This window comes from Cololabis saira, chromosome 1 (assembly GCF_033807715.1).
Source record: "Cololabis saira isolate AMF1-May2022 chromosome 1, fColSai1.1, whole genome shotgun sequence".
NCBI classification, from domain to species: Eukaryota; Metazoa; Chordata; class Actinopteri; order Beloniformes; family Belonidae; genus Cololabis; species Cololabis saira.
In genome coordinates, this window is record NC_084587.1 from 48,943,542 (window position 1) to 48,969,921 (window position 26,380).

The 26,380-nt window shown below is 44.4% G+C and overlaps 1 protein-coding gene across 1 annotated transcript in view; it reads right to left on the minus strand.

The window, feature by feature from the left end:
* Positions 1-26,380, minus strand: part of LOC133442291 (zinc finger protein 420-like) — a gene marked incomplete at its 3' end in the record, with an annotated part of 52,939 nt that overhangs the window by 16,285 nt on the left and 10,274 nt on the right. The gene's annotated exons all lie outside the window — the stretch shown is intronic.

The following is a 26,380-nucleotide window of genomic DNA, read 5'->3' on the forward strand; positions in this document are numbered from 1 at the left end:
GGCTGACTGCACACGCAGTGAACCTGCTGCGTTGGAAGTCCCTGGGAGGAGATGAGAAGGAGACCGGAGCAGAAAGAGTTGTTTGGTTAACTTACCACCAGTTTATTACCAGTTACAGCTTGTTGTGTGCGTAAAAAGGCAAAAACCACACAAATTCCTCCAGCCTAATAAACTGGTAAAAGGAAAGTTCTGCCCCCCTCGTGTTTGGTCAAACACCCCTTGGCGACGTCTATCACCCCTGAACCCTCAGTCTCAGCTACACAAATGTTATATTTGACAATAAATGTCTTTACCTCTGCCTTTGCAGTTCTTTTGACATTAGCTGTACCAGGGGGAATATTAAACACCAGTTGTCTTTTTTTAATGGGGGAAATGTGTTTGCAAATCAACAATGCTCAATTTTGTATTAAATAATATTACAAGCATAGCTACGCTATGAAAATATAATGATGTACTGTAGTAGCACTGTGTCAGTGTGTGCACAGGACAGCAGGGTGCGCTGTTTCACTTAAATAGGTCATAGAATCATTAACCTTAACGTTGTTTCTGCTAGGCATTAGTGGATATTATATAAATTTTTCCTCTGGCAAAAGTTGGCCCGCCCACTTTTCTTCAGTCCCGCCCTATTCAAAATTTCTGGCTACGTCCCTGCTTTGCAGTGTCACTAACTTACAAAAATGAAAAGGAAGCAAGCAACCCTTTTTTTTCAAAAAAAAGAAGGCAAGTGATGGTCCAATGTTGGCCCAGCAGCGGAGGGAGTCAGGCTATTAACGAGGCTGTTAGCCACTGATGGATTAATTATGCAAGTTCATCTTAAGGTAAGATATCAAATCACCCTACCCTCATATAAATCTGATTAAGGGAAATATTTGACTTTTTTTACTCTCTCTTTCTCTCTTCTGCTCCCTCTCTCTCCTTTTTGCATTTGGACTTTAACTGTTTTGAGTTAAACTGGGATGTCCACGTGATATTGTTGCACTGACATAGTGAATGAAGTGAACAGAATAAGTTAAATTGCGTTTGTTAGACACGCTTCTGCTCTCTAACTCTGCTGCTGTCGGTGCTTAAACGGATGCGTATTGTGTAATCAACATGTAAGTGTAGTGTTCATAGTTAGCAGGATGTGAGTGAGACTGCATTTGAAAAAGTTCAGATTTTCTTGACCACGCAGATAAGTTACATAGCAGACTTCTGTGATGAGTATTTGCTGGGCATGTTGATTGATACTGTAGTTAAGTTCTGTGACTCGTAACCTTGCCATACCTTAGCTTTGACTGAATTGACGCCACTGCACTTCACAACCTTTACCCTACGCCATAGGCTCTGCATTGGTGTAACGCGGAACCATAAATCAGCCTTTATTCTGGCGAGATCTGAAAAAACTCTGTAACAACGAGCAAGCGAGTGATTATGTACATTCACTGAGTGAATATTATGAAAGTAAAATATATATTTCTCGCTATAAATGTAATCAAAATGCATTTTTATGCAGAAACTAACTCAAAATATTGATTTTATTCACTAAAAAATGAGAAATGTCCGCCATGTTTTTTGGTGCCACGGCCAGAATCTTGAAAGTCACGTGACTTGGACGCAAAACGAATAGGCAGAAAAAATGTAACAATGTAACAATTCAAGGGCTATTATTGTAACCCCTCTACGTTTTTGCACTTTGGACCAACGTAGGCAGGGTACGTTTTTATGTGAGACTGGGTTGAGTTATGGGACTTTCTTTATCAGACGAAAATTATGACAACGCAAAAAAAAAATGCTTTTCAGACGATTTGGCCATAAAGTTCTTGTTAAATCTGACTCCAGTTAAAAAGGCCTGTGATGTAGCAGCTTTACACAGACTATATGATGACATGGATGTTCAAGTACGCTGCTTAGGCTCAATGGGAGTAGTCTCACACACTTATGGCAATTTGCTCTGCCCAATTCTCGTGAAAATGATACCAGAAGAAATGGCTTTGCAGCTCACCCGTCAAAACGGTTGTGAACGAGAAGAAGATACAGACAATACATTCAGTGTAGAAAACCAGATGTGGTTTTTGTAGTTCTTTATTTTTCTTGCTGTCGTTTATAGGTCTCTGTTATGTTCAGCTGAGTTAACAGCGTGGCTGCACCTCCTGTTCTTTCTCTGCCTTAGATGCAGCCAACTTTGAAAACTCAATATACTCCTTCGTGGGAAAAACCTTCAAATGTCTTATCAGCTTTGTTGTGTTGAAATTATTTTATAACATTCCTCCTCGGGGTTTCTCCTTTGCACACACTATGCAAACTGCAAATTTGTTGTCCTTTTCAGACATTGTAAAACTCCCGTACCGGCGAGGCCGGCCACGCCCCCTCAGGACAGCTCGGTATGAGGTGTAGGAACGCAGCGCAGGCGGCGGTTTGTTGTTGTAAACGTCATCAGATCAGTCCACTCTGAACTATTATTTTCCGATCTCCGATCAAAACCGATAGGGGCATTATCGGCCCGATACCGATCAGTGGCCGATCAATCGGTGCATCTCTAGTTTAATTCAATCTTAAATTCCCAAGAAATGCTAGAAATTCATGTGTTTTCTGCCGCTAGTGAACGAGCCTACTGTACCGCTGCGTATTTACGCACAACCAAGCCGGATGGAACAATCACTGTGAGTTTAATCTCTGCAAAACTAAAGTGGCTCCGCTAAAAAGGGTAACTTTGCCCCAACTGGAACTGCCGGGAACTCTCATCTGTGCCAGACTTGGTAATTATCTGAGCAAGATGTTGAGTCTGAACAATGTTAAGTGTCATTTCTGGACTGACTCGATGATCACCATTCATTGGATCAAGAGCACAGCAAAGCAAATGGAAGCTGTTTGTGGCTAACAGAGTAGCGGAGATCCAGAGTCTAACGCTGCCGGAGAACTGGAGACATTGCATGGGAAAAGAAAATCCTGCAGATCACGGAACTCGTGGACTCAGTTCAGAGACACTTGTAAATGACAGGCTGTGGTGGAATGGACCGAGTTGGTTAAACTCGCTATAATTTAGTCATTTACTTCCAATGCCAATGATATTTTCTCCCAGAATAAAACATTTGTTGTCAAGTGTTATTTGATAACTGACAAGTGTTGTTTCAAAAGACTTGAAAGTTTTGGGAAAAAATGTTGGGAAAAATTATAGTTTTGGACTTTGCAGACCACTGAAGAAATAAGATCAATGCTATTAGATACAACCTTTTATTCCAACAAAATGTTGATTTTAACAGATCTGAATTGTTGCTTTTACCTGAGGAAACACTAGGGGTGTTTTGTCCTGGTTGATGCAAAGATGTTCGGTTGGGTTTTCTCTCAACTAAACCCAACAACCTGCCTTTTAGATCCCATTCCCACATCACTTTTATAATCGTTTCATGGTTATTAGGAGTATGAGCTTTTAAACATAGTAAATTCCTCTCTTCCGACGGGCGTTTTTCCCTCTGCCTGTAAAATGGCAGTGGTGATGCCCCTTCTGAAGAAGAGCAATTTAGATCACAACATCCTTGATAATACCAACCTGTATCCAACTTACCATTCTTAAGTAAAAGTCATAGAAAAAAAAATGTTTATCCAATTAAATACATTTTTAAATAAATACAATATTTTTGAGAAATATCAGTCTGGTTTTAGGACAAACCATAGTACAGAGACAGTCCTTTTAAAGATTGTTCATGATCTCAGATGCAATTATGGATTCACAGAAGCTTTCAATCCTGGTGCTACTGGATCTAAGCGCAGCTTTTGAGACAGTAGATCATCACATTTTATTAAATAGACCTAGTCTGGTGGTGTCTCTGTCACTGTTTTAGAATGGTGTTTTTTAGAATCGTTTTACTTAGTGCTGGGCGGTATACCGGTTCATACCGAATACCGGTGTTTATTTTTCTTAACATATGAATTTTTCATATACCGTAATACCGGTGAGTACAGTAGCGTACACAACGTTGGGAACGCCGCGCGGCGCTACGTTCCGCCGCTGTTTGTGAGACTGTTTAGCAGTAGTGATGCACCGATTGTTCGGTAACCCAAATTGTTCCGCCGAAAATGGCAAAAAAACACTTTCGGTGTTCGGTGGAATAAGTGGGGAAAAAAAACGAACAATTAATAACGGCGTTGTAATATAAGGAAATAGACTGGCCGCTCCCGTACCGGTTGCGTACCACAAACATAAATCGTTGGCCAACCAAAAAGTAACCACATAAGAATTTTACCTAACATTCACCAGGAGGTGGAACCAAAACAACATAATGCTGGGAAATTAAAAAATGTTCAGTTTTTTATGTTCAATAAATATTTTCTACCTTGTAATTTTGCAAAAGATTTTTTTCTTTGAAAAGCATGCCTAAATCAAATTTATTTGATTTGATTTGACAGTAAAATAGGCCATTCTAAGCCAATTTACTGCAGCAATTCCTTTCCAAATCATTAGAAAATGTGGTTAACACCCAGTTGTGCATGAAAAAAAAAAATACTGTGATATTCCGTGAAACCGATATAATTTTGAAAAATACCGTGATATAAATTTTTGGTCATACCGCCCAGCACTAGTTTTACTCCTATCGCACTGATGCAAATGTTCTCCATGCCACGTCTTTACGATTTTGGTTTGGTTCGTCAGCAGGAGACAGACGGACCGAGAAGGAGCGGGTTCGTGGACCTGAACTCTGACCTGCAGACCGGCAGCGGCCGCTTTAGTCCTGCTGCTGGATCCGGAGTCCTGGCTCGGATCCCGGTCCATCTCCGAGTCCTGGTTCTGGTTCTGATCCCGGTCCTGGATCTGGTTCTGGTTCTCATCCCGGTCCATCACCCTGGCTCGGATCCCGATCTGTCTGCAAACCTCGGCTGTAAGAATATAAAATATATAGAAAAGAATATCAAAACATATATAAAATAATAATAATAATAATAATAATAATAATAATAATAATAATAATAATAATAATAATAATGTAAGAGGAGATTTATTTTTGTTAAGTTTATTTTGGTAATTCATGGTTCATTATTTTATAAATATATTTTGTATATTCTGATGTAAGTCAGGGACTATAGTTACACTAGTCACCATACCTGTTGTGATGTTTTAGATTGTCCCCCGAAAAAGGATTAATTTAATCAAGTAAGGCTTAACTCTACACCAGCCTTACAATAATATAAAATATAAAAACTATGACATTATGCTACCCCTGAAATATTGATTTAAAATGGATAAATTGAGGTATATTGATTTAAAATGGATACATTGAGGTATAAATATGCTGACATTCATCCTGCAATGGCAGTGAGGTGATTAGTATTTTACCTGAATGCATTAAGTGACGGGAGCATTATTTGATAGGATGTTACTGGACTATCAAATTATGCTACCCCTGAAATATTGATTTAAAATTGATAATATGGGATGTTGAGTATTTGATCCTTCAAAATATATTACCCATGACATGAATTGCATTACACTTTGTGAACATTATACGATAAAGAGAAAGAAAAACCCAATCCTAGCGCTTTATTTGATATTCATTCGTCATTCGCCTTTATTTAACCAGGCAGGTCATTAAGAACACATTCTTATTTACAATGACAGACTCACAACTTCACAAGCGACAAGGACCTATAATGTTCACAAAGTGTAATGCAGTTCATGTCACGGGTAGTGTATTTTGAAGGATCAAATACTTAACATCCCATATTATCAATTTAGCGTGGCAATCCAACTGAAAATCGACTGTGCGCATGCGCAGAAGCACCAAGTCTCATTTCTCGGCAGGTATCAGAAATGGTCAGAACACCGGTACATCAGCTGTGGCTGAAGAGACAGCAGCTCTATGAGCGGCATCTCCTTCATGGAGGTCCAGCTTTTACTGGCGGACGGTATCTTTTTAGAGCAGAGCTGCAAAAGCACCTGGCTCTCTTCTGCCACCAGCTACCGAAACACCTGCCGTCTCCACCCACTTCTTCATCCATGCTCAGCGACAGTTCATTTTCAGTCTTTTATCGGCCACATCCTCCTGTACAGCTTCATGAATGTTTCCTCCATGTTGAAGTCGGTGATACAAGTGTTGGTGTTCCGGCAGGTTGAAACAGCGCTCTGCTCTGCTGGATCAAAGACCCGCCCAGCTCCACTTCTGATTGGCTGCTGTTGGTTTGGTTGAGCCAGAGCTGCTTTCCTCTCATTCCATTGTAGACGAACTCGGTTGACTCAAACTGACAGCCTATCAGTATCAACACATCTTTATATGTAACCCGTTAAAGATATGCCGCGTTCCATTTGTCCTCGGAAGTCAGAATTTCCCAGTTCCCAGTCGGAATTTTCAACTGGAACGAAGTGGGATTTCCTACTGGGAAAGTGGGAGAAGCTTCCCCGAGTTACCATTCCAAGATGGCTGCCATTCCCAGTTCCCAGTTCCGATTTCCGAGGTAAATGGAACGCGGCATTATTCATCTTTTCATTTTTTTTTTTTAATCAGTCAAACTCCGCACGCCGAGAAAAAAAAAAAAAACGGAGATCCGGCACGGTGCCGGAATATTTTAAGCCCTTATCTACAATTATTATTATTATTATTATTATTATTATTATTATTATTATTATTATTATTATTATTATTATTATTATTATTATTATCTATAAAACAATTATATTATTCCCTTATGCCTTTAGTCACACAACAATTACATCAATAATATAATCTCTCCCATTTATCTCTTGTTACATGTGACGTGTTACAGCGTGCGCGCTGCCTGGTTGCCATGGCAACGGTAAACTACAGCGCTGCTAATCAGCTGGCGGAGAATTAATAACCGTTAGGAGAAAATCAATAGAAAACACGGAAAATATAACCAACAAAACACTCTAAAATGATATCGTACTCATATCTATGTATCAGTTGAGTCAGACAAACGTTACATCCGACTCCGACTGACAGTTGTAACATTAATTTGACACAACCAACTCACCGTAACCGGCGAGCTGCTGCCGACTCGTCCCGTTTTATAAACCAAACTAGCACAAATACCGCTGACAAAATACACCTTATAATGTACAGTACACTAAATAAAAAGATAACAATATTGACCAACTGTAGTAATGCTGATGTAACATTTACCCACCTGAAAGAATCAATAAAAACGTAAATGTGAGTCGCTGATCGTCAGTGTGTTTTACTGGTCCCAGTGTTAACGACAAGTGAATAATTCAGCGCAGCCACAGCTTTTATACCCCCAGCTGCTCTCGAGCCTTTATACTCAAAACAATAAGAAATGTTAGAATTGAATGGGGGTGTCTGTAAATATGCAATATAAGAGCCAGGGCTGGACTGGGACAAAAAATCGGCCCGGGCATTTTGAGCCTAGACCGGCCCACCAGGTATTGATGGAAATAAAATGAAGCCTATGAATGAAAACAAACGTTCTTGTGACACCGCTTGTACACTGTCTTGTTGGTGTGTATGTTCTTGTCTAATAAACCTAAACCTACACCATCCCCCCCAGTCCCGTTATAGATGTACTTAGTACTGTTTCTGAGTAGACCAACAAACTTGTATGGCAAGTCGTTTTAACATTTAATAGCTAGACTGGATATGTGTTGCAGATATCTGTAATTCAATTGTTCCTAGTCAAAAAGAACATTTCAGATATCTACAATGATATATTAACCCATTTTAAACAGGGGGAACGCATTCTGACAGCGTGAAATACTGCTGTCAGAATGCGTTCCCCCTCTGTTTATCATGAAGGGATGCTCACACATCTTTCAAATTCATACTGCTGACTTCTTTCACCACCACAGATAAGTCCTGTGATTTTCAGGCTGGGGGGGGGGGGGGCCCTCGCGCGTGAGCGTAGCGAGCGCGCGCGAAATTTTTTGGGTTTTTCGGGTCGGATCGGGTGTCTATATGCGCAATTTTAACTCTCACATTAGCAAAATACTGGATAACTTCCCCTGCCTCATCATCATTTGGCTTGCCTCGACGCGGGGCCCCACGGCTGCTTGAGACCCGGTTGGATCGGTGATTTTTGTAACAAATTTATCAAACGAGCCTTTCAGAGAGGCATTAAACTCTTCCATTTTCTTTAGTTTTTTTTCTTTTTTCATCCCCTGATGGAAATTTCCTGATTCTGTCTCGTTCTCTCGACATTGTGTGACAGTTTGTTCCAACTCCACCCGTCTGGATCAGAGCACCTTGTGTCTGCGCTTGGTTTGACGCAGTTGTACTGAACAACAGACACGCGCATCATTGCACATATATTTATTGATATGCACAGACTAGTACACATTTAGGTCTGTAATGGAACGTGACTGTTGATATTTATAAGGGAAAAAACGAAAAAAAATTTGAAAAAAAAAAAGAATTTGAAAAAAAAAAAAAAAAAAAAACGGCCCAGGGCGCGAGGCCCCTTGGGGCGCGAGGCCCCTTGGGGCGCGAGGCCCCTTGGGGCGCGAGGCCCCTTGGGGCGCGAGGCCCCTTGGGGCGCGAGACTTCAGCCCATAACCAATCTAACTCATCATAACCAATCGGCCAGTGGTACCAGTTGTTGTCAGGTAAAAAACAAAATCAAATGGGCCGATGGGCCTGCCCGGGCCAAAAAAAATAAAAAAATCGGCCAGCCCAAAATCGGGCTGGCCGATGGTGATTTTGGGCCGGCCCGGCCCAAAAAAAAAAAAAAAAAAATTTTTTTTTTTTTTTTTTTTTTTTTTTTTCGGGCCGGCACGGCCCGGCCCAGAATCACCATCGGCCCACCGGGAAATGCCCGGTATGCCCGATGGCCAGTCCACCCCTGATAAGAGCTATATATAAAATAACATATTTAAGTGAGCAGGTAATGATATATATAAATATCCTATGTGCCACACTACTACTGCTGTTACTGCTGTTGTTATTGTTGTTATGTTTGTTTATAAAGGGGAGGCATTTTCATAAGCCTTTTTGGCTTCCACCTCTCCTGCACAATGCTTCATTTCACCATTGTTTTTACTGTTTATACAGGTTCTGTTTTATGTGCAACTAGTTTAGTTTAGTTTAGTTTATTTATTTAGCAATATAAGACAAATATGAACAAAAAATGAAAAACATGCAAGGAAAGGAAGAAGCCTGGTGGCTTATATAGAATCCTTTCCATATATGAATAAAAAACAAAACAAAGCAAGGGAGAGTAAAAAAAAAACAAAAAAAAGCACAAGAAAATGTAACTCAGATCAAATAATGAACATTACAAAGATGAAACAATAAGAAAGTTCTTTAAATGTTTTTTGAATATTGGCAAGGATGGTGATGATTTAAGAGATTTATTGAGTGAATTACACAAGTGGGGGCCTCTGTAAGTGATGAAAGATTGATGTTTCCATGTTCTACAAAACGGTAAATTAAAATCATCTTTGTGCCTTGTGGCATAAGAATGAATATCGGAATTAACACAAAAGAAATTACGAAAAGAAGAAGGAAGATCTTGTATATCATTTTTAAATTTGAACATAAATAAACATTTTTATTATTTTATATAAACAACATGTTTTAAAAATGTTAATTTTATTGACTGATAATAATGAATAATTAATTAACTAAACTAAACTAAACTTTGATTATTATATACATATTACTTTTCATTCAAAGTTAGTTTTTAAAAAGAAATGTAACTTTGTCAGAGAAAGCTAAGTGAAAGGGTAAACAGCCTGACATCTAGCAGCATCTTTTGTGCCCCAGTGCCACACATCTCCATCCTGCTCCTCCAGCATTAGTTTTTACCCTATTATAATCTAATCATTTTAAAAAAGCATTCTTGTTCCTCTCCTAACTGAGTTGGCACTAGCCTCGCGCATCTGTATGATCCGTCAGCGAATAACAGAGAAACATGAGTGGAAATGACAAATTAAAAGAAAATGTAAATGTTTAACTTGAAGGAAATCAATATGTAAATAAACTGAAAATATGTCAAATAAATGAATGTAATTTAATTCCTTTTTGTGTTTTAATTTATTCTCTATTATAGGAATTACATACATAAGAATGTCCACAACATTTCTGAGATTCTGAGCACCTAGTTGTAGTTTGTAAGAGGTTGACAGGTCGTTATATATTTCTTGTAAACCCGTCTTAAAATGTAATACGGGACCTGGGTTGGGCTGGTGGGACGCTGGAACATTTCCCTCATTTTTAAATCCAAAACGTGACAGGTATGAAAGCTAATGGTGTGAATGGGGGGGAAAGTGTTGCAAGCCACGAAAAATATCAATATGTAGATGTGTCAGGAGGGGATTTGGTGTAAAACACAAATAACAAACACAAAACGATACCAAACAACGTACAGAAAGCAGTGAGCCGCTGTGGTGCCTCTACAAATGAAAGAGTCACAAGAAGTTGCCTTGTAGAAACATTCAATAGATTTATCTGATTTATCCACAATTAACTCAGGGCAGCGCGGTGGCTTGGTGGTGAGCACTGCTGCCTCACAGCAAGAAGGTTCCCGGTTCAACTCCCTCACAGCAAGAAGGTTCCCGGTTCAACTCCCAGACAGCAAGAAGGTTCCCGGTTCAACTCCCAGACAGCAAGAAGGTTCCCGGTTCAACTCCCAGACAGCAAGAAGGTTCCCGGTTCAACTCCCAGGCCCGGCAGGTCTTTCTGTGTGGAGTTTGCATGTTCTCCCCGTGTTGCGTGGTTCCTCCAGTTACTCTGCAGCTGAAGTGTTGGGTTGTCCAGTGTTGGGGGTTTCCTGCTGCAGCTGACAGCAGCACATCCTAGCGGTTAACGCTGCCTTTACCTCACCTGAACCCGAGACACCGCCCCCCTAAAGCACTGGACCGTCCTCTGGAAACGTAGAGACGACTGAGAGAGCAGGTCGGTGAATCACTGGATGCAGCTTTAAAGGGAACCCTGGCTATTAAGATATGTAGGTCTTAAAAGTGAGTGAGTATGGAGTCCGGGGCCCTCTACTAAGGGCTGTCCGGTCTCTGTATGATCGAAGCAGGAGTCTGGTTCGCATTGCCGGCAGTAAGTCAGACTTGTTCCTGGTGCATGTTGGACTCCGGCAGGGCTGCCCTTTGTCACCGGTCCTGTTCATAATTTTTATGGACAGGATTTCTAGGCGCAGCCAGGGGCCGGAGGGGATCCGGTTTGGGAACCTCAGGATTTCATCTCTGCTTTTTGCAGATGATGTTGTCCTGTTGGCTTCATCAGACCGGGACCTCCATGTGCTGGGGCGGTTTGCGGCCGAGTGCGACGCGGCAGGGATGAGAATCAGCACCTCCAAGACCGAGGCCATGGTTCTCGACCGGAAAAAAGGGTGGCATGCCTTCTCCGGGTGGGTGGAGAAGTCCTGCCTCGGGTGGAGGAGTTCAAGTATCTCGGGATCTTGTTCACGAGTGAGGGAACGATGGAGCGTGAGATTGACAGGCGGATCGGTGCAGCGTCCGCAGTAATGCGGTCGATGTACTGGACCGTCGTGGTAAAGAGGGAGCTGAGTCGAAAGGCGAAGCTCTCGATTTACCGGTCAATCTACGCCCCTACCCTCACCTATGGTCATGAACTTTGGGTAGTGACCGAAAGGACAAGATCGCGGATACAAGCGGCCGAGATGAGTTTCCTCCGCAGGGTGGCTGGACGCTCCCTTAGAGATAGGGTGAGGAGTTCGGTCACCCGGGAGGAGCTCGGAGTCGAGCCGCTGCTCCTTCACATTGAGAGGAGTCAGCTGAGGTGGCTTGGGCATCTGTACCGGATGCCTCCTGGACGCCTCCCTAGGGAGGTGTTCCAGGCATGTCCCACCGGGAGGAGACCCCAGGGAAGACCCAGGACACGCTGGAGAGACTATGTCTCTCGGCTGGCCTGGGAACGCCTCGGACTCCCCCCGGAAGAGCTGGAAGAAGTGTCTGGGGTGAGGGAAGTCTGGGCATCTCTGCTGAGGCTGCTGCCCCCCGCGACCCGGTAACGGATAAAGCGGGAGAAGATGAGTGAGTGAGGTCTTAAAAGATAAATGTTGGTATCAATTATAACAATGTGATATAAAAAACCTTTTTGATGTCTTTGTTTTTATAAAATTTGAACATTTAATTTAACCCGTATGTCGCCATTTTCCAGCTGGATCAACAGATCCGGGGTGATCAGGTTCCATCACAACAATTGCCACAGTACATGGTATACTACCACACTGCAGCGTCACAAGTGTGAGCAGGCAATGGCTCAAATGTTCATGACAGGGGCTTCTCCACAAGGCTATGCAACATCATTTGAAACAATTTAGCTGGTTTTAGGAAAACAGATTTAAAACTCCATAATTTGCTCGACTGAAAGGCCTTATCGGGGCAGGAATGGAAAAAAGGCACGGAGAAACTTGAGATTTCTGGTCTCCTGGATTGTGGATTATCTCCCCGAGACCAGGTTTTTGAGGCTCAACGGCTGCACATCAGACACCATGTTCCTCAGCACATGGAAAAAAACTGCTCTTCACCAGGACCTGCTGCTGAGCGTAATCATCCATGGCTGCTGTTGGTGGCAAGTCTGTGGCAGAGTGGAAGGAGGAGATGAAAGCCCCCCAAAAATAGGTTTTTATTTTAAATATAAATGTATTTTATAATTTGCTTATAGTATGTTTTGTATGATTAAATATGGCTCGTTACTTTTTCAACTTTGAAGCTTTGTTTCCTTCCTTGTTAAATTATCACTCACTCACTCACTCATCTTCTCCCGCTTATCCGTTACCGGGTCGCGGGGGCAGCAGCCTCAGCAGGGATGCCCAGACTTCCCTCACCCCAGACACCTCCTCCAGCTCTTCCGGGGGGAGTCCGAGGCGTTCCCAGGCCAGCCGAGAGACATAGTCTCTCCAGCGTGTCCTGGGTCTTCCCCGGGGTCTCCTCCCGGTGGGACATGCCTGGAACACCTCCCTAGGGAGGCGTCCAGGAGGCATCCGGTACAGATGCCCAAGCCACCTCAGCTGACTCCTCTCAATGTGGAGGAGCAGCGGCTCGACTCCGAGCTCCTCCCGGGTGACCGAACTCCTCACCCTATCTCTAAGGGAGCGTCCAGCCACCCTGCGGAGGAAACTCATCTCGGCCGCTTGTATCCGCGATCTTGTCCTTTCGGTCACTACCCAAAGTTCATGACCATAGGTGAGGGTAGGGGCGTAGATTGACCGGTAAATCGAGAGCTTCGCCTTTCGGCTCAGCTCCCTCTTTACCACGACGGTCCAGTACATCGACCGCATTACTGCGGACGCTGCACCGATCCGCCTGTCAATCTCACGCTCCATTGTTCCCTCACTCGTGAACAAGATCCCGAGATACTTGAACTCCTCCACCTGAGGCAGGACTTCTCCACCCACCCGGAGAAGGCATGCCACCCTTTTCCGGTCGAGAACCATGGCCTCGGTCTTGGAGGTGCTGATTCTCATCCCTGCCGCGTCGCACTCGGCCGCAAACCGCCCCAGCACATGCTGGAGGTCCCGGTCTGATGAAGCCAACAGGACAACATCATCTGCAAAAAGCAGAGATGAAATCCTGAGGTTCCCAAACCGGATCCCCTCCGGCCCCTGGCTGCGCCTAGAAATCCTGTCCATAAAAATTATGAACAGGACCGGTGACAAAGGGCAGCCCTGCCGGAGTCCAACATGCACCGGGAACAAGTCTGACTTACTGCCGGCAATGCGAACCAGACTCCTGCTTCGATCATACAGAGACCGGACAGCCCTTAGTAGAGGGCCCCGGACTCCATACTCACTCAGCACCCCCCACAGAATGGCACGAGGGACACGGTCAAATGCCTTCTCCAGATCCACAAAACACATGTAGACTGGTTGGGCAAATTCCCATGAACCCTCGAGCACCCTGCGGAGGGTATAGAGCTGGTCCAGTGTTCCACGACCGGGACGAAAACCGCATTGTTCCTCCTGAATCCGAGGTTCGACTATCGGCCGTAATCTCCTCTCCAGTACCCTGGCGTAGACTTTCCCCGGGAGGCTGAGAAGTGTGATCCCCCTGTAGTTGGAACACACTCTCCGGTCCCCCTTTTTAAACAGAGGGACCACCACCCCGGTTTGCCACCCCAGCGGTACTGTCCCCTTCCTCCATGCAATGTCGCAGAGGCGTGTCAGCCAAGACAGCCCTACGACATCCAGAGACTTGAGGTACTCAGGGCGAATCTCATCCACCCCCGGTGCCCGGCCACCGAGGAGCTTACGAACCACCTCGGTGACCTCGGCTTGGGTGATGGATGAGCACGCCTCCGAGCCCCAACCCTCTGCTTCCTCAGTGGAAGGCATGTCAGTCGGGTTAAGGAGATCCTCAAAGTATTCCTTCCACCGTCCGACAATGTCCCCAGTCGAGGTCAACAGCTCCCCACCAGCACCATAAATGGTGCCGGCAGAGTACTGCTTCCCCCTTCTGAGGCGCCGAACGGTCCTCCAGAATTTCCTCGAGGCCGACCGAAAGTCCTCCTCCATGGCCTCCCCGAACTCCTCCCAGACCCGAGTTTTTGCCTCCAAGACTGCCCGAGCCGCGGCCCGCTTGGCCTGCCGGTACCTATCTACTGCGTCAGGAGTCCCACCGGCCAACATAGCCCGGTAGGACTCCTTCTTCAGTCTGACGGCATCCTGTACTTCCGGTGTCCACCACCGGGTTCTAGGATTGCCGCCACGACAGGCACCGGAGACCTTGCGTCCGCAGCTTCGAGCCGCCGCGTTGACAATGGAGGCAGAGAACATGGTCCACTCGGACTCGATGTCCCCCGCCTCCCCCGGGATCCGAGAGAAGCTCTCCCGGAGGTGGGAGTTGAAGATGTCCCTGACAGAGGGCTCAGCCAGACGTTCCCAACAGACCCTCACAATCCGTTTGGGTCTGCCCGGTCTGTCCAACCTCCTCCTCCGCCAGCGCATCCAACTCACCACCAGGTGGTGATCAGTTGACAGCTCAGCCCCTCTCTTCACCCGAGTGTCCAAGACATGCGGCCGAAGGTCAGATGAAACGACAACAAAGTCGATCATTGACCTCCGGCCTAGGGTGTCCTGGTGCCACGTGCACTGATGGACACCCTTATGCCTGAACATGGTGTTCGTGATGGACAAACTGTGACTCGCACAGAAGTCCAACAACAAAACACCACTCGGGTTCAGATCGGGGAGGCCGTTCCTCCCAATCACGCCTCTCCAGGTATCACTGTCATTGCCCACGTGAGCGTTGAAGTCCCCCAGTAGAACAATGGAGTCCCCAGTTGGAGCACCATCAAGTACTCCTCCCAGGGACTCCAAGAAGGCCGGGTACTCCCCACTGCTGTTCGGCCCGTAGGCACAAACAACAGTGAGAGACCTATCCCCGACCCGAAGGCGCAGGGAAGCGACCCTCTCGTTCACCGGGGTGAACTCCAACACATAGCTGGGGGGCTATAACCAAGCCCACACCAGCCCGCCGCCTCTCACCCTGGGCAACTCCAGAGTAGTGGAGGGTCCAGCCCCCTTCAAGGAGCTGGGTTCCAGAGCCCAAGCTATGTGTGGAGGTGAGCCCGACTATCTCTAGCCGGTATCTCTCAACCTCACGCACAAGCTCCGGCTCCTTCCCCCCCAGCGAGGTGACATTCCATGTCCCCACTGTGAGGGTTGATGTCCAGGGATTGGGTCGTCGAGGCACCCCGCCACGACTGCTACCCAGCCCACAATGCACCGGCCTGCCATGGTCCTTCCTGCGGGTGGTGGGCCTACTGGAAGGCGGACCCGCGTCGCCGTTTCGGGCTGAGCCCGGCCGGGTCCCACGGGCAAAGACCCGGCCACCAGGCGCTCGCCTACGAGCCCCGACCCCAGGCCTGGCTCCAGGGCGGGGCCCCGGTGACGCCGATCCGGGCGACGTAACGGTCCTTGATCTTTTGTTATCCATGGTAAGCTTTGTGAACCGCTCTTAGTCTGGCCCGTCACCCAGGACCTGTTTGCCATGGGAGTCCCTACCAGGGGCGAAAGTGCCCCCGACAACATAGCTCCTAGGATCACTCGGGCGCACAAACCCCTCCACCACAGTAAGGTGGCGGTTCAAGGAGGGGTTGTTAAATTATTGCTCAGAAAAAACAAGATACACAGATTGAGAGCACGTTTGTTATTTATTTGGTAAACAGTTACAATTGATTCTTTTTTTTTGACAGTTTGATTATCCACTTAAATGATTGTTAAATATATGACTGGAACAGATAACGTTATATTGAAAAAACTTCAGGGAATACTTTTATTTCTAAAGAAATAACTGGAGTAAGTAGCCAAAACACAAAGGACATTTAGGAAGGCGACAAACCCAAATGACCAGAATGACTTAGTGGAAGGTCGAGCTTGTTTATTTTTGGGCCTTTATTATTCAGAGAGGAGAGATTTTTGGCAGGTTCGTTGTCTAGTTGTTTTCCGGGTCCACGTATCTGAAAGAGATGCACATTTCTGAAGGTTTTCCATGTGGAATTGCTTCCCCTCCTCACTTTGTTTTTGCGGTGCGCCTGTTCGTCCAGCAGATACAGACATTTCGCCGGAGCGGTCGCCGTCAGGAAAAAGAAAAAATGTTAATCCGTTCAAATCATTTTTTTTCTAATTCCATACGAGCTTGAACCTGATTTTGATTCAAACAAATGTCTCTCTTAGGGTCGTCTGCTAGCACCAAGTACTTTCAGGCGTTCCTGGTGGACGGACTGCTGAGGTGGAACGAAGACCGTGCAGCAGCAACTCTGGATGCAGCTGAGGGAGAAACTCTGCACTCCTACAGTGGACATATACAGAGGTGGACAGAGTACTCGACCCCAGTACTTGAGTAAGAGTACAAATACTACTGGTCAAAATTTACTCCGTTACAAGTAAAAGTAGCTCAGTCAAAATATTACTCGAGTAAGAGTAGAAAAGTACTTGCTTTTAAAGGTACTTAAGTATCCAAAAATACATGCTTTTAAATTTAATTTAAGTAAAAGTAAGAGTAAGAGTAAGTTTCTTATTTTCCACATCAGTAAATTACTATATTTTTTCTAAATTAATTTAAGGATCTTTTAACTCTTGTTTCTGAGAATTAACTCTTTGAAACCAGCTGCACTGATGTGCTGCTTTTAGAACCACAATGTTATATAAAACCTGCAGAAACACCAAAAACAAATCAAATGAATGGGATCATAAGAGGACAGCAGATGATGCAGAGTTTATTAACAATCATGAACTGAAACCAAATGAACCTGCACCATCCAACTAAGTCTGGATCCCCCTCAAAGACCACTGCTTTACAAAAAACTACATCTCTGCTTTCAATAACTCAATGTTGTAGGCTCTGTCTTCACTTGTTGCGGCTCTGTCTTGACAAACGCAGGCTACTTTGGCGGTATCGTTTTGAGGAGGCTTGACGTATTTCCGCTTTACGTACATCCCAGTGGAGAGCGTGCACTGTGATAGGTCTCCTCCTTTGACAAAAACAGCTTGTGTCCAATAGGATTTTAGGGAAGAAGAAAAAAGAGCAGACCTGAAAGTAACAAGTACTTTTCAGCCTTCCTAGAAATTTACTCGAGTAAAAGTAAAAATATTTGTCTTCGAAATGTATTCAAGTAAGAGTAATAAGTACCAAAGAAATCTAATATTCAAGTAAAGTACAAATACTCTGGATATGTACTTAAGTACAGTACTCAAGTAAATTTACTTTGTTACTGTCCACCACTGGACACCTCAAACACGCCCTTAACCTGAAGGGCCAAAGGTGCTTGGTCGTCTGATGGTGAGGGATTTCACCAAGCCCGCTGCGTACACCGGTAGATGACGGGAAACCCAGGCTTTTTTTCCTGTTCAGTACACCGTCATGACACAGATCTACAGCAGTTTCTGTTCACTTTGTTCACAGGGGAGCTCATCGGTCTGGAGTTCCTGTTCCAGCAGACGGGCAGCGTGTTTGAGGATGTGAACTTGGACCCTGACTCTCCGGATGAGGATGTTGCCGTCACCGAGCTGGAAGAGGTGGATGAGGGCATAGAGGAGGAAGTCCTGGACCCCTTCGTCTTTACCCAGAAACCCCTGCCAGCACTGCAGCATCCCAGTCAGCTGATCCAAGTCAGGACCAGGTCTGAACCATCGGGTCCAGCCGCCCCTGACTCTCCCAGAGCCTCTGGAAACCGGTCTCCTGCTCCGCAGCATCCTCAGATTCTGAGGTAACCACCACACTCACAGCTGACTTTAACAGACAAAAACATAGTACAGTGTTGCAGAAGATCTACATGATGGAGAAGCAAACAGCATTCTTAATATTGTGTGGTTTGTGGCTGTTTCCGGTTTTATTTGTTCACAACGGTCTTTTTCTTGTTCATTTCCTCCTCAGGAGGAGGTCCAGGGTCCTGATGGCCAGCCGGGATTTCAGCATGTCCTGAAGCTGCCAGGGCCCTGGTGGAAGCCAGGAGTCTCCAGGGGCTCGGAGAGAGACGGGTAGACAGACTCTGGCAACGCCTGCCAGAGCAGGACAAGCGGAGAGTCGTCTACCCGTCCAGACACCAGGACAGACGCTCCAAGGGTTCAAGGCAGCAAAGGGGAAGAACACTTCCTGTCCTGTCCTGGAAGGAAAGTCTCCAGCGGTGAGTTTCATTTCAAACAGCTCTGGTGCTTCTGTTGCCGTCTGCCATGTTTTAACAGCGTCTCACCTCCACTGTCTTCCAGCTGCTACTCCGACTCAACTCCTGCAGACGGGCCAGATGCAGCCGCCTGGTGGAGGCCGTTTGCAGCAGCTCTGCCGTCTCCATCCTGCCGCCACACGTGTGGGAGGATCATGAAGACCCGCTGGTCCCTCATCCAGAGGATCATGAAGACCCGCTGGTCCCTCATCCAGAGGATCATGAAGACCTGCTGGTCCCTCATCCATAGAGTCATGAAGACCCGCTGGTCCCTCATCCAGAGGATCATGAAGACCCGCTGGTCCCTCATCAGAGGATCATGAAGACCCGCTGGTCCCTCATCCAGAGGATCATGAAGACCCGCTGGTCCCTCATCAGAGGATCATGAAGACCCGCTGGTCCCTCATCCAGAGGATCATGAAGACCCGCTGGTCCCTCATCAGAGGATCATGAAGACCCGCTGGTCCCTCATCCAGAGGATCATGAAGACCCGCTGGTCCCTCCAGAGGATCATGAAGACCCGCTGGTCCCTCATCCAGAGGATCATGAAGACCCGCTGGTCCCTCATCCAGAGGATCATGAAGACCCGCTGGTCCCTCATCCACAGTAACTACGTGTCCATCAGGGAGACGGTGCTGGCAGCCCGAGGTTGATGGTTCAGAACAACATTCAGCTCTTTGAGCTGAATCAGAGGACTCAGTCCCAGTGGTGAGAGCTGCTGTTGGTGACAAGTCTGTGGCGGAGTGGAAGGAGGACATGAAAAGACAAAAAAATGAGGTTTTGTATACAAATGCATAGTTTTTTTATAATTTGTATATAGTTTGTTTTTATTTTGTATATAAATGTATATATTTGTTTATCATGTGTGTATAGTTTGTCTTTTTGTATGAATAAATGTGGCTTGTTTCTCTTTCAATTTTGAAGCTTTGTCTCATTCCTTGTTAAATTATACATATATAGTTTGATTATCCACTTGGAATGATTGTTAATTATATGACTGGAATGGATAAGATCCCATTGAAAAAAAACCTCAAGGAATACCTTTAATTATAAATAAATAAATAAGAAGAAGAACTGCAGTAAGTAGCCAAAACAGGAAGGCAACAAAACCAAATGACCAGGATGACTGATTGGAAGCAGGATCTGGTTTATTTATATATATTATTTATTTTTCAGCTTTACTGTTCAGAGAGGACATATTCTTGGCAGTAACGTCGTCTAGTTGTTCTCCAGGTCCACGTATCTGAAACAGAAACACATTTAATATGGTTTATTGTGGTTTTATCTGGAATGTGTTTCCCCTCCTCTCCGTTTGTTGTTGCAGTGCATTTATTCGTCCAGCAGATGGCGACATTTCCCCGAATCGGCCGCTGTCCCCTCGTCCCCCACAGAGAAGAATGTCCAGGTACCTTGACCTGCATTATTATTTCGTTTATTTCGGCATGTTTATATAGACACATTTCATCTCCAGAACATTATACATTGCATACTCAGCACATGACGAAAAGGGTACGGGAGAAGCTGACGCTTATCAAAGTCCCGCCCCGTTCTAAGATTCATGATCACATCAACAACAGAATTCAGTAAGATACATAGTTTACCACATAGCAATTTGTCTAATTTCATCCTTCACAGTCCAGATAGCATCCGGAACAAGTTCGCGTTAGGCAGGGTTGGTGTAGCGGTAACGCCCTAATGATTAGTCTAAGTTTTTATATTTATATATATATAGATGTTTTGCCTCAATGTTTAAAGGTGCTAGAAAGTGTACTCTTTTTTTTCCCCAAATGCCTATTTTAGGTGACTTTTATACCATTTTAGTGAAATGTCCTGTTTACTTGACAGCCACAGCAATAAATGCCAATTTTGGGCTTCACCTTTGAAACATTTGTATTATTATGCAATTTTTTTCATCCCAGTTTATCAACTTTGACCACATTATTATTATTATTATTATTATTATTATTATTATTATTATTATTATTATTATTATTATTATTAGAATATGCTAGTAGTTCTGCTCTATATGGTAATTCTAGATATAACACTGATAGGAAAGTGTCTGTGTTTTTATCTAGCTATATTTCATTTAAGATATAGATATTTAATTTGGTTATTATACAGAGGTGTATAATTAATATACATTATTTACTGTTTGTATTCCAGAACATCATACCCTATCCCAGCTTCACAACAAACTGCACAAAAGGTACTAACTTGACATCTCTGGCTGAAGTTCTTATCGGACACCCTGTAGCGGGCCAACTCCTCAGCTAACCAGTCAGTAGTGGTTTTTACACATATCGATAAAGAAATCCTATAATGGAAACAGCTCTGCTTCAAAAACGACTTCCAAATATGGCAAACACCTTTTTATGCTTCCAGGAGGTTTTTCAGGCAATCTGATGATCCACTTCATTGCAAAAGTGTAATAAACGTTTTTTGTGCACGTCTCTGGCAGCACAGGATGCGCCGTAGCTAAAGTCTAAAGTCATCAAAACCTTAGTTTGCTATTTTTGGCCTCATTAATACAATGTCGTTGTGCTTTAACAATCCTTAATATTATTATGCATTACATAAGGGCTTTGCCTCTGAATAATCATTGGCATGATCCTCTGCTGCATTCATCTGACTATTGTCTCACTAGCTGTAGCAGCAATCGCAATAAGACCAAAGATCTTTTCTTCATCTTCTTCGACAGATAGATTTTCTGTTTTTTTTTTTAAAGTCTGACAGGACGAGATACAGAAAGTTAAGAGAGTTATGCTTATTTCATAAAACATCAACCCCCTGCAGGGCTACCTTATTCACAAATTTGTTGAGTTTAACCCAGTGAACGAGAGGGTCGCTTCCTAGCGCCTTTAGGTCAGGGAAAAGGTCTCTCACTGTTGTTTGTGCCTACGGGCCAAACAGCAGTATGGAGTACAGCCTTCTTGGAGTTCCTGGGAGAGGTAGTTGATACTGCTCCAACTGTTCTACTGGGGGACTTCAACGCTCACGTGGGCAATGACAGTGATATCTGGAGGGGTTTGATTGGGAGGAACGGCTTCCCTGATCTGAGCCCGAGCGGTGCTCCATTATTGGACTTCTGTTTAAAGAGGACCTATTATGGCATCTAATCCCTATTTTAAACAGGCCTTGAATGTCTTAAAAACAAGCTTTTGATTGTTTTTGCTAAATAAATTAGAAATTCAGCCTCTGAGGAATGTGTTTAGAATCCCAGTCTCTATGAGGGATTCTGAGTGGGCGGGGCTATGATAATGAGGCTCTGTGCTGATTGGCTGCCTGAATGACGCAATACACCACTATGAAAAAATGGCGGAAGCTCCGGCCGGCGGAGTTAAGCCTGAATTATGATTCTGCGTTAAATCAATGCGGAACCATAAATCCGCCTTTACATCGCGTCCGTGTCCTAACCGTGTCAAAACTCCATGCGATGCGAGCGAGAGTCAACGACAAAATCAATTCCATTGCTTTATTTTCTATTGGACTGTCCTAACTGGCATTTTTTTTATTTAATTTTGCTAACGTAACAAAAATGCGCAGAATCTGAATGGCTTGTAGAAGTCACATGACACTGGACGGCTCATCTGGGCGGCTGTATAGACACTGCAGAATTTGGTTGCTTTCCTCCTTCTCTGAGTTGGCAGGCTGAGGGGAGAACACTTTATATATGTTAAAGCAAGAAAAAACTTGTTTTTCATAATAGGTCCCCTTTAAATAATTCAGCTGTAAACAAATTTGTTTTAAACCTTGATTTAAAGGAACTGAGGGTTTCAGAGTTCTAGATCTGTGGAACATAAAAGCTGAATGCTGCTTCTCCATGTTTGGTTCTGATTCTGGGGACACGGAGCAGACCTGAACCAGAAGACCTGAGAGGTCTGGATGGTTGCTATGGCAACAAGTCCCTGATGTATTTTTAAAAACTAACAGAAGTATTTTAAAGTCTATTCTCTGAGGTACTGGGGAGCCAGTGTAAAGATCTCAGACACGTAGTGATGTGGTCCACTTTCTTAGTTGTCGGGAGAACCCACAACTACAATATTGCAGAAACAATAACTGGGTATATACACTTTTGTGTGGACACAGTAGTGCCAAAAAAGACCATCAAAATATACCCAAATAATAAAAGACTACATCACACCTGATATCAGACACCGCCTCAAACGGAAAAGGCAAGCTTTCCGGGACAATAACACAATTAAACTGAAGACTATCCAGAAAGAACTAAAAATCAAACTGAAGGAAGCACGAGAACAACATAGTTTGCGTATTAAAGAAGCTTTCTCGAATAAAAATTCAGCAACAGCTGTGGGACAGTATGAAAGAAGCTATGGACATGAATTGTAAGAGAGAGAGCATGCAGGTATTGAGGGAGATGGAAAAAGCAAATGAACTCAACAACTTTTATAAACGGTTTGACTGTATGGTGAGTGATGGTGCAGAAGTATGTTGTGACGCTTTAATGTCATCATGTGATCCAACAGACAGAATTGTGATCGATCCCAGTGTTGTGGCTAAGGCCGCGTTCAGACTGCAGGCAAATATCCGATTTTTAGCCCATCCAGATTGAAACTGGATGACTCTTTTGAAGTCTGAACAGTCCCAAACCGCATGATATCCGCGTCTCAGTCTGAACAGCTCCAAACACTCAGATCGGATATGACTGTCCCAGACGCTCCAAACCACCCGCCCATTTCCAGTTGTGGAGCTACTCATCCTTTCACAGAGAGCATGTACAATCTCTGATGTCACGTCAAAAACTATTATTTGTAGTTTAAGTGTTGCAAATTCACATTACAAATCATGTTTTAATAGCAGAAAAAAAGACCGCATTTCCACGTACGGTGCGGGTCGCCGCGTACCCTACGCCGTAGGTCTGCGTTGGTGTAACGCAGAACCATAAATCAGCCTTCAGTCGCGCTGTGACTGAGCCTGAACCTGCAGCCCGTCAGCCCCTCTCCTCCTAGGAGGAGAGGTTATGGAGCGGGGCTGCCAGTTGTTCATTGCTGGTTCGTTTTGTTAACTCTGAGCTTTGTTGGTCGGTTTGTTAGTTTGCTGGTGGTTTTGTTCTGAACACTTTTCTCTGTTTCTCATTTTGCTGGGACGTCGGGTCCCTCCGCCGAGACACCACTTTTGCGGTATGCGTTCATTGTTGTGTCTAAAAATGATGCGCAGTGCCGACCCAATCAGAAACGGTACAGATATTTTGGGATTTTTTTATATATAAAAAAAATACATGACTTCACACAATACACGCGCTGGGTGACGCCTCCGCTCCGACGTCGTTGCTACGGCAACCCGTCAGATCAGTCAATGATGTGGCCCAGTCTGAACAGAGCCAGATCCGATATGGACACTTGCTAAAAACAGTGTGGACAGTCAGCCCTGAAAATCGGATATGAGAAGGAATCAGATATATATCACATTTGCCTGCAGTCTGAACGCGGCCTAAGGTTTTCAAAACATTACATACTAAAAAGGCGTGCGGGCCGGATGGCATCTCAGCACTTCTTTTGAAAACCTTTGCCGATGAGTTGACTCCAGCCTGGAGCCCTCTGTTTCAACTCTCTGTCGACACACACACCATCCCCGTAATATGGAAAAAAGCTGTAATTATCCCAGTCCCTAAGAAACCTTGTCCGCAGGACAATAATGATTTTAGACCGGTAGCATTAACGTCGACTGTGATGAAAGCACTTGAACGCTTCGTGGTAGGGAAGCTACAGGGTGAGGTTGAACACCTTTTAGATCCCTGCCAATTTCTATTCACATTATATACCAATGATTGTAGGAACCATCACCTGAATAATTATGTTTTTTTAATTCTCTGACGACACGGCCATACTGAGTCTACTGACAGTGGACTCAGATATCGCTGTGTACAAGTCAGAGGTAGAAAGATGTGTGCAGTGGTGCGAGGAGCATAATTTGATTTTAAATGTTAAGAAAACAAAAGAAATGCTGTTTGATCCCAGGTCTGTTGGTGATCACAGCCTAGTCTTTCTGAATGAGGAGAGGGTTGAACAGGTTACAGTACACAAGTACTTGGGCATTTATTTTGATTCTAAGTTACAGTGGGCTCATCATGTAGATTATGTTTGTTCAAGGATCAGCCAGCGCCTGTACTTTTTGCACAGGATCAGGGTTCATGGAGTGGATAAAGATGTCATGTTGTTGTTCTACAGAGCAAATTTCTCTCAAGGGAGACAATAAAGATTACCTTACCTTAACCCGGGCAGCAGCGTTCTGGATTAGTTGAAGCCGTCTGATAGACTTGTTAGGCAGACCTATGAACACACTGTGGATAGAACCCCACAGGCCAAGTAGGCATAGTACCCGGTGTGGAAGATCCTCACGAGGAAAAAACACTGGAGTTAACAGATGAAAAAGTAAAATCAACATTGAAATAAACCTAAGAACAAAATAAAAATAAAAAGTTAATACAAAAGAATAAGTACATAATAAAATGATTGAAAAATAAGTAGTTAAAATAATAAGAAATAACTATATAACAAAAAAAACTAAACCACCCTAATACAATAAAAAAAAATGATGTTATAAGCTAAACTAAAAGGAAGGTCTTGAGCCTCTTGAGGCCGATATGCATGGACTGCTGATGGGCCACATCCAAAAGTGAATTAAGCAGTTCGGTCTTGGATTTTAGTTCGTTAGACAGTATCCGGATGTCTCCCTTGAAGCTAACAATTTCCTTATTAGTGTCTGAACATACCGGGTTGTCATCTGGGGGCGTTGGGGCAGCCAAGATCTGCTCACAATCACCATCGGCGGCCATCTTGAGTCAGCAACAATGATACCGGAAAGAACAATCATCTACCGGTGGTGAGTGAATGACCTGAATTACAGCCCAACAGCAAAGGGAACCAAAACCCCTGATGCTTCTGGCTGATCCATAATATCCTCCAGGTTTTTGTAGTTGACTGCGTGAAATTGTGTCATTTTGTCCAAATTGGTTTTAATTGGAGGCATTAATGTTACTGGACTTGATATCGATGGACTGACTGCTGAACTGGAGTTTAGATGCTACTGACACAGGAGTTTTTGTTAACCGGTCCACAGCAGCAAACGAGGGATGACTGTCCAATTCCTGCTCCACTATATATAAATTATCCTTCAGACACACATTTTATTCACAGCCTACGCCGTTGCCATGACGCCGTCCTGAACCCTTCGGACTTCTCCGTCACTCCATTTTGCCGCGGTGCAGTACCCCCCCAAAGCGCTAGTTGATACTTTGTTTAGCTTCCAGCCTTTCACAGTGGATCAAAGAGATAAGGACAACTATTGTGCAAAAAACCAAAACAACCCCCCCCAAAAAAAATCACACACACACAAAGAAAAGAGCATTGAAAGTTCACTACTGCTTCACGAACCGGAAATTTGTTGCTACACAGCAAACCAATCACAGCCCTCTCGGTCTGCATTGGGTCTGCGTCGCCTCGACGCGTAGTTACATTTTTTGGGAGGTGCACGTCAGGCAACGGCGTAGGCTATGGAGATCCTCCTGCGTAGCCGCGTACCCTACAGCGTAGGGTCTGCGCTGATTTAACGCGGAACCATAATTCAGCCTTAAGTCTATGACAGCATTCACTCACTTTTACAGTTGACCAGCTGGTCCCAGAAGCAGAGGGTGTCATTAGTAAAGCACTGTTTTCTTACATCCCTCAGATAAAATTAAATCAAGAACCATCATTCATCTATAGTGATAAAATCACATGAACATGGCACTACTGTGGGACACTGTTCTAACATTCTGACATTGACTTCCTGTTTGTTTACAATGG